At 38.4% G+C, this 8654-nt stretch overlaps 1 long non-coding RNA gene across 1 annotated transcript; it reads left to right on the forward strand.

Moving 5' to 3' along the window:
* The first annotated feature begins 3773 nt into the window (after positions 1 to 3773).
* LOC128128505 (uncharacterized) lies at positions 3774 to 8654 on the forward strand. Its single transcript, XR_008226471.1, has 4 exons — positions 3774 to 4303; positions 4675 to 4743; positions 5366 to 5431; positions 8481 to 8654. It is a non-coding gene; the product is annotated as an uncharacterized LOC128128505 (long non-coding RNA).

Consider the following 8654-nt stretch of genomic DNA (forward strand, 5'->3'; position numbering starts at 1 on the left):
ACAATCAAGTTTGGAACTTGGTTGACAATGTACCAGGTCGTAAGACAGTCGGGTGCAAATGGATCTTCAAGAAGAAGATCGACATGGATGGAAAAGTACACACATATAAGGCACAATTGGTTGTGAAGGGCTTTACTCAAACTCATGGAGTTGACTATGATGAGACCTTCTCACCACTAGTGAAGATTAAATCTATAAGGGTTATGCTAGCCATAGTTGCATTTCATGATTATGAAATATGGAAAATGGATGTCAAACCCGCTTTCCTTAATGGAAAGTTGGTTGAAGATGTTTACATGAGTCAGCCAGAGGGTTTTGTCAATGCAAAGTACCCTAATAGAGTGTGTAAGCTTGATAAATCCATTTATGGATTGAAACAAGCATCTCACATATGGAATCTTTGTTTTGATGAGAAAGTCAAAGAGATTGGATTTTCAAGAAGTGAGGATGAGTCTTGTGTATATGTCAAAGCTAGTGGGAGTATAGTTAGCTTTTTGGTGTTGTATGTGGATGACATACTTCTCATAGGAAATGACATCCCAAACTTGTAGGAGATTAAGTCCTGGATTGGGAAGTGTTTCACAATGAAGAACCTTGGAGAAGCTGCTTATATTCTAAGGATAAGGATATTGAGAAACAGGAGTAAAAGACTAATAGGACTTAGTCAAAGTACCTACTTGGACAAGGTGTTGAACCGTTTCAACATGGAGAATTCCCAGAAAGGTGACTTGGCTATCCAAAGAAATACCAAACTGAGTATGACTCAGAGTCCAAGTACAGAGGCTGAGACAGCAGAAATGAGTCGAGTACCATATGCTTTAGCAGTTGGCTCGATCATGTATGCTATGACCTGTACTCACCCTGATGTGGCCTTTGCTTTGAGCATGGTCAGCAGATATCAAGGGAATCCTGGTAAAGCTTACTGGACTGAGGTAAAGAGCATTCTTAAGTACCTGCGAAGGACTAACGACTGGGTCCTTACCCTCGGTGGGAGTGATGACTTAAGAGTGACAAGGTATTGACACTAGCTTTCAGACGGACAAAGACAATTTCCGCTCTCAGTCGGGCTGGGTATTTACCATGAATGGAGGAGCAATAACTTGTAAAATTTCCAAACAGGAGACTGTAGCTGACTCAACGTGTGAATCAGAGTCCATAGCAGCAAGCGAAGCGTCAAAGGAGGTGATATGGCTGAAGAACTTCATCGGAGATCTTGGAGTTGTACCAGCTATAAAGGAGCCTATGGAGATTTTCTGTGACAACGAGAGTGCAGTTACCTTAACCAAGGAACCAAGAGATCATGGTAGATCCAGGCACATCTACAGAAAATACCACTTCATAAGATATCAGATTGAAGAAGGACTTCTCGTAGTAAAGAGGTTATCGTCATAGGAGAACCCAGCAGATCCCCTTACAAAGGAACTCAGTAGGTTTAAGCACTTGCAACATGAAAGGAGCATTGGGCTAATGGACGATATTAGTTTTAATGATTAGATATTTGTTTAGAAACTTGAAATTGATAAAGTGTAATTGACATTTGATGATTAAATAAAAAGGAGTTTTATTTATGAATAAAGTTACTATCTTGTATCAATCATTTACTATTGTTTCATCTTGCATGTTTTGACTTCCAGAATAATAAGATTATTCAAACTATTCATAGTAGATCATAATTTGGAAGTAGGTATTGAGGCAAGACTGTCATGAATCTGGCTTGAAGATGTCTGAAGTTTTTAGATATAGCAAAAGTTGCTACAACATTTATGAGTACTCCTGAAATAAGATTTGAGTATTGGATTAAACCCACGCTCACCTGAATCACTTCATGGACTTTATCATGAGTGATTGTGAGCCGATAATATCGTATAAGTCTTCAAACCAAGATATCTGAGTTGTTGACTACAATTTGGTTGTGCATTGATAGTAAGAAAATGCATCGGTAACTTCATGTTATAAAACGTGCTGTTGTCTATGATTTAACGAGTAGTTAGTACAAGCATAGAAGTCGAAGTTTATTTGTTCCTTTTGATCCTTGGAGGATTGAAAGCAATATCTTGGGCCCCTCGAGGATGTTTTCTTGACTTATTTTTCGGGCCCGGTCATGACTTAATTGATGTGTTCAATTAACTTCAATGTCAAACAAATCAGAAATAGGGAAACAAATTGTTGGACAATAAGTATGACTATGTTCCATGCATTCGTCTGCATGATATCTTGAAGAACAAAGGATTGTGTGATCCCTTGTCTAAATGGTGCGTCAGAGTTCGACAACGGCTTGTAAGAGCTACGATTGTTAGTCGGTTTTAAGTCGTACTTGCAGTTATAGTTATTAGATTTACCTAAGTGGGAGATTGTTGGATTAGGTGTCTAAGCCCATAACTATAATTGGTATGTACTTGACCCAAGAGTAGCATGGTCCATTTGGGTTGCATTTCACCAGAATAATATGAGAATATGGACATTTGAGAAAGAGGTTAGTTATGATTCATTAATATATTATAGGTATAATATATTAATTCGGAAATCATATTATTTAAGTAGTATTGATCAAAAGAGACTAAGTAAATTAATGGGGACTAATTGTGCAAATTAGTGATACATATGGTTTGGGCTATTGATCCATGATGGACTAGGTTTATGTGAGAGTCCATGAAGAGTTAGGCCACATGAGTTATGGATCATAAGCCTAAGTGTACGAATTAAGGTTACACATGACTCTTGGGATTCTGACACTATATATGTAACCCCTTAGACCCCAAAACCGGATGCATGTGTGACATTGCAAGGGTATAGCCGATTTTAGGGTTTCCAACCTCTCTATCAAGTAATCCGATTGTTGGTGGTGATTTATGAAGCATTTGAGGCATCACACTTGAGGTGCTAAATTATTAAAGGTCCAAGTAATACAAGCTACACAAAGAGGTAATCTTCTAACTAGTTTTTATGGTTCATATATCAAGTTACATGCTAGTTAGGCTTCATGCTTTGGAAAATTGTTTATTGCATGTATAATTAGAGAAAAATTAGATCCAAAGCATTCGGTTTGTATGTGCACCGTAGGAGTGTTGTTGTGCTCAAAACGCATCAGTAATGACCCAAAAATCAAATGTATAAATTTTATTTTTTATTATAGTCAAAACACAAATATCTTCTGTAACGCCCGCAGATCCGGGCTAGTCAATTTAGAGGCAATAGGGGTCGAAAACGACTTTTTGACAAAAAGATTATTTAGAATAAATAATCTTAACCAATTTGTAGAATATGTCACAAGGTTTCCGTACATATAAAGAACGCTGAAATCCGAGTTATAACGAAGAAGTTATGACCCGTCGAAGTTTCGCGTCGGAACCGGCACGGCGCCGGGAAGCGTAAATAGTAAATTTATGATATATAGAGATTTAGCCTTAGCGCTCTAAACAAAAGTCGTAGAATATGTTAAACTAAGAACATCGATAAAAAGAACGCCCAAATCTGACTTCATATGAAGAAGTTATGATTTTTCGAAGTTTCGGATTAGCGGTGTACAGCCCGAAATTTGAATTTTAGATCGATTGATTTTTAGCCGACACAACCTAAACAAGAATCGAAGATCTCGTTATTAGTAGCGTAACGATAAAAATACAGACGAAAATGGACATCGAATAAAGAAGTTATGAGATTTTAACGGACCAATCATGTCCTGGCCTGTTAAAAATATAACTTTAAAAATAAAGTCAAAATTAACCAACGGAGTCTAAACGAAAGTTGTAGAGTATGTCTCCACCTACGCGTGGATATAAATAACGTCAAAAACGGAGTTCGTATGAGCGAGTTACAAATTATAGTAGTATATTTACGTATTAAAATAAAGTATAAATCATGTATACGTACACATATATATACATATGTATATATCATTAGAAAGGTATCGACGATGCGGTTATTATAAAACTAATGTTGAGTTCTTTCGACATTAGTTTAGTACAAAGATCATTAAATCCATTTAAAATAGTATTATAGAGGGGTGTTTAGTTGTTTATATAACTAAAAGGTCATTAAGTAATTATGGAGGGTAGTTTTTGAAAATTCAATTAGTATAAATAAGAGCCTTGGGCTCTCATATTTCTTGCACCATTCTCTTGATTCAAGAGTCTTTCTCTCCTTATCCCCCGAGCATTTCGGTCCCTCGTGATTCGACTTCTCTTTCTGTAGTTTTAGTATAGTAAGGTGAGCGCTGAAGCGCTGCACGAATCTTTCTTAGAAAGATTCAGCGACGAAGTTCTGCCCCTGCAGAGCCCGACTCCTAGCTAAAATCCCCTTGAAAGTAAGTTATGTTTACCCTATTTTAAATATAGTTTATATTTAAAATTAGTATTGTTATTATAAATTTATAATAAATATTTGGGTTATTATTATGACTTATATAAGTGTCGTTATAATATCTTTTAACTACTCGCGGTACGGGGAATCTGGTTTAAAGGGCCGCATAGGGTTGTTGGATTTCAGAAGTGCTATACGCCAAAATGGTCCTGCCCTCCGGTGTTTTATGTCTGGCCCCTGTCTGTACATAGTAGTTGGAAAGTATTGTTTAAACGCTTATATAATAATAATAATAATAATAATAATAATAATAATAATAAGACTAATAATTAGTCATGGTAATATTAGACTAAAATCTAGTGGTGATAATACTAGGTTTCGTCAAAGGAAATTATTTTAAAGTAAACGAAGCGCTGTCCGAGTACCGAGTCACCACCTTCTCAGGTGAGTGCATAGTTACTTTCAGCTTACACATAGATATGAAGTATTTTATATAAATTACGTGCTGTGTGTGTATATTATCTGTATACTTGCTATCTATGCTGGATGAACGTTTTATACATGTTTTCAATGATTTAAACTGTATATGTATTTTATATCTACAAAATGTGTTGGGTAAAACATGGGTAGATGTATTAGTTGCTGTGTGATAAAATGAAATAATGAGATGCCTCGTTATAGATGTTCTTGATGATCTAGTCATCTAGCGGAGTATAGATGACGACCACGGACTATTCTAGACAGTCCAGTGGAACACTAACAAGCTCGCAACCTGTAGGTGTTTATTCGAACTTTGTGTTTAACCGAACTGTGTGTTTATTCGAACTGTGTGTTTATTCGAACTGTGTGAACTGTGTGCTCACCAGATATACTCCATCCCAATGATAGTCCTTTGACTAGGTCCCTTGTGTTAGATGTTTTAGGGACGTAATGTGAGGATAACGGGAATGGGTAATTGGGTTGATTGTTTGATGTTTAAAAATAATAATTATATTATTGTGGGTTGAAAACCCTATGTGCTCACCAGGTTTCCCAACCTGACCCACTCAGTTTATTTTTATCACAGGTGTTGATATGAAGTCACAATACCCTGAGAGATTTAAAGAGATGTAGATCACTAGTGTAAATAATTGTAAGTTCTGTTTATGCTTATGTTTCTGTATTAACGATGACATCCCAAACGTTTTAAAATGAAATAAATACGTTTCATCGAAAATGTTTTAATAACGTATTTACCATGTTTTTCTGGGAACAAATTCCGCAACATTTTTATAAAATGAAGTACTCTGATTTTTATAAAGCATAAACAAAATCGGTCTTTTCTGGCCGTGAAAATGGGGATGTCACATCTTCTAAATCCAAACATTCCAAAAACATGATTACGTAAAAACATTTATTAGAGTTCGTCCCAAAATCATATATTACGCAAGCATGGGTGTATGTGTTGTGATTAAGCTCGGCCCTTCCTTTCCAACCGATGATACCTGAAACCATAAACAAAACTGTAAGCACGAAGCTTAGTGAGTTCCCCAGAACATACCCCACATAATCCGCATAATCCACATAACCGTGTAAACCATATCAAACACATAGGTCATATCAATCACATAAGCAATATCAATCACATAAGCTATATCAATAACACAATCAACATAATCCATGCAAACAAACATATAAGGATGCCCTAAAAACCCTCCAGGGTCTTACTTCGGGTGCCATGGGAACCCCCACATGGTCTTAGCCCAATGCCTCGGGAACCCCCTGAGGTCTTGACTACGGATGCCATGGAAACCCTCCAAGGTCTTATACCCTATTGCCTCGGGAACCCCCCGAGGTCTTTACTTAGGATGCCTTGGAAACCCTCCAAGGTCTTACATCTAAGTGCCTTAGGAACCCCCTGAGGTCTTTACTTAGGATGCCTTGGAAACCCTCCAAGGTTTTACACCCAAGTGCCTTGGGAACCCCCCGAGGTCTTTCATTCAAGTATCACAAAACAACTAGCATACCATATAACATGTAACCAACTAGTATGACACATATCACTACATCACTAGTGTACCACATATCACAAAATGGGTCGGCCTTGGTGCCTTCGAACCATTGGTATGGTGAGGAGACTCACCTCACACTGGAAGTCCTGCGGATAAAACCCTAGCTGTTGGATGACGGACTCTCGAACTGTACATATCAAAACAACACCCAATTAATAATTGGGTTCTAATACACAACCTAGCTTGATCCAAGCCCAAGGCCCAAACACACACTTTGAAGGCCCAAAAGTCAAACAATGAACCAAAGCCTAACATATGGCCTAATTTTCCAAATTGGACCCAAACCTTTACATGGTCTTACCCTAAGGTCCAACCATTTATTCTAGTCCCAAAACTTTGCATTCTGATGGTCCAATATCTTATAATCATCAAGGCCCAATTATGGCCCATCTATGGCCCAATTTTACAAATTGGGCCTAAACCCCTCACATGGGCCTTACCCTAAATCCCATCCAAATATTCTAGTCCATATACTTGTTTTTGGATGACCCATCAATAGCCCAATCACCAAAGCCCAATAAAAAGGCCCAACTCAATGCCCAAGCAAAATTAGGGTTTTCACATAAAATGATTATTAGGGTCAAGTGTTCTTACTTAACCCATTAAGGACTTAATCCATTAAGTTCATCACTCTACTAGGTCAAACATACAATGTAGTTGGGATTAATTCATAATTCCAATCCAATGGTCTAAACATACGGGTCCCGACAATTCCAAATTAACATATCCAAAATTAGGTTTTGCTAAACCCTAATTAGGATTTCCAACCTAATGGTGCTCCAATTACTCCATTTGTTAAGCTTTTAGGTTAATTAATTTTTAATTAAGTCGAGCACCACCCACTACCACCATGGGTAGTGGTTGTCAATGGCGGGTCACAACGGCGGCCACCACCTCACGGTGGTGATGACAAATTTCCTTAATTATTCCGGCCAAGATACAATTGAACAACATAATATACAAATGAATACACACAAAATAACTCAGCCACCCTTGTGGCGGCAGGCGGTGGTTAGAGGCGACAGCCACCACCTCACGGTGGCGGTGGTGGCTTTTCTCATGAAGTTCGGCCAAGCAACGGTACACACGATACATCTTTTCCCAAAATATGACACAACCACTCACCTGGTGGTGTATGGCGACGACAGTGGCCTGAGATGGCGGCAACAACAGTGGCAAACAGTGGCAGCCACCATGGTTGGTGGTGATGATGGTTTTTATCGAGTTTTTCTGTCCAACGAGCACCCACATTACGATTAACAACCCAAGATACACACATACTTGTGATACAAGGGCTGAAACACACACAATAACCTCCCTCGGGGTGGCAGATGTTGACCGGAGCAGCAAAATAATTGCATAGGCGGCAGCGGCTGACGACAAATCTGAACGGACGCCGACGAAGAAGAAGCGATTGGGGCTGCCACGATCTCGTCGGAGTAGTCCAGCAGCGACAACAACACAACGGTGGTCGTTCGTTGGCGGCTCAGTCTTCAACAGGAATGACGACTCTTCGTCTTCTTCGACTGCCGAACGGCGACGAGAGTGACCACTAGCTAGTTGGCGGCTCACATTGCCGACAAAGAGTATTGGTGCTTAACGGTGGTTCACGTTGGCAGTTATGGAAGGGAAGACAGTTAGAGATACAAGGATGGTGAAGGTGGCGACTGCAAAATTATAATGTAGGGTAGGGTTATGAACAAGGTGACGTGTTATATACCCGGTCATATGCAATTTCCCCCATAATTACACTTCCAGCCCTCCCATCTCAAATCCTTTCAATTTAAGTCTGGAATTTACCCCTTTAGCCCATGCCTTTATAAATCCTTTAATAATAAGTTCAAAAATTACCAATCATACCCTGACTTCTGAAATCCTTTTCAAAATAAATCTTGGAAATAAACTTTAACCCTCGAAAGTCAAAATTATATCGTTTGGCTCCCTGAAACCAACTCCTTGCTAAATATTATGGATTTTAGGGCCATTATAAAATAATATAAAATATAAATTTACATCTTGGGGTACCAGGTTTATTATTTAATTACTTTATTTCAAACAGAATGTTACAGTATGTGGTACTTTTGGGAACTCACTAAGCATTGTGCTTACGGTTTTTAGTTTATGTTTCAGGTACATCCGGTACTATGGACAAGGGCCCGACATGATGGCAACATCCCCCAAAGTTTTTCCGCATTGACAACTCTGATGTTAAAATAATATATTTACTTTGATTGGTTTTGGAACAACTCGTTTGTATGACTTGTTGATTTAAAAATGAAAATTTTACCTTGGATTTTCGCGACA

The sequence above is a fragment of the Lactuca sativa genome, chromosome 9 (assembly GCF_002870075.4).
Source record: "Lactuca sativa cultivar Salinas chromosome 9, Lsat_Salinas_v11, whole genome shotgun sequence".
Classification (NCBI taxonomy): Eukaryota; Viridiplantae; Streptophyta; class Magnoliopsida; order Asterales; family Asteraceae; genus Lactuca; species Lactuca sativa.